Source organism: Bison bison, unplaced genomic scaffold (assembly GCF_000754665.1).
Source record: "Bison bison bison isolate TAMUID 2011002044 unplaced genomic scaffold, Bison_UMD1.0 scf7180017855334, whole genome shotgun sequence".
NCBI classification, from domain to species: domain Eukaryota; kingdom Metazoa; phylum Chordata; class Mammalia; order Artiodactyla; family Bovidae; genus Bison; species Bison bison.
In genome coordinates this window covers 9,960-10,736 of record NW_011485907.1, presented here as the reverse complement: position 1 = coordinate 10,736, position 777 = coordinate 9,960, and positions in this window count along the sequence as shown.

Here is a 777-nt window from a genome sequence, read left to right as displayed (position 1 = left end):
AAAAAAAAAAAAAAGCTTTAACTGAGTCAGTAAGAGACAGAGGGACTAAAAGAAAGAGTATCTACAGAGAAAAGTTTCAGATAAGAGAAGGCTTATAAAGATGAGATAATTCAGAACTGAAACTTAATTTAGTCAAGAAAAGCTCTTTTAATCCAGAAAATGAAGGTGGCTATACTTTCACCTCTTGCAGGTTAACTTCAATCAAACCCACATAGTCTTATCAAATGTACATGCCAAGAGAAATGTCTGTTGTTGTTTGGCTGCTAAGTCATGTCCAACTCTTTGTGACCCCATGGACTACAGCTCACTGGGCTCCTCTGTCTAGAGAAGTATTAGCAGGTTAATAAATAATAGACTAACTTGACCAAAGACTGAAAGCCACAGAATCAAAATATATACTGTAATCCTACTGCTGCTACACTGGTTCCCTGTGGCCAATTTCAACCTTACCCCCTACTGCTTAAATTTAAAGTTTCTACATAATGTTTTATCTACCACTATAAAAATATGCATTACTCAGCCACCTTATAGCAGATCAAGCTGCCTTTATTCTTGCCTGAGTTTATTGTGCCAAAGACCTAGAAAAGGTCAGTTTTCATTCCAATCCCAAAGAAAGGCAATCCAAAGACCGTACAAACTACACTTCATCTGTGTTCATTAAGCATGCTAGCAAGGTAATGCTCAAAATCCTTCTAGCTAGGCTTCAGAAGTATGTGAACCAAGAACTTCCAGATGTACGAGTTGGATTTAGAAAAGACAGAGGAACCAGAGATCAAA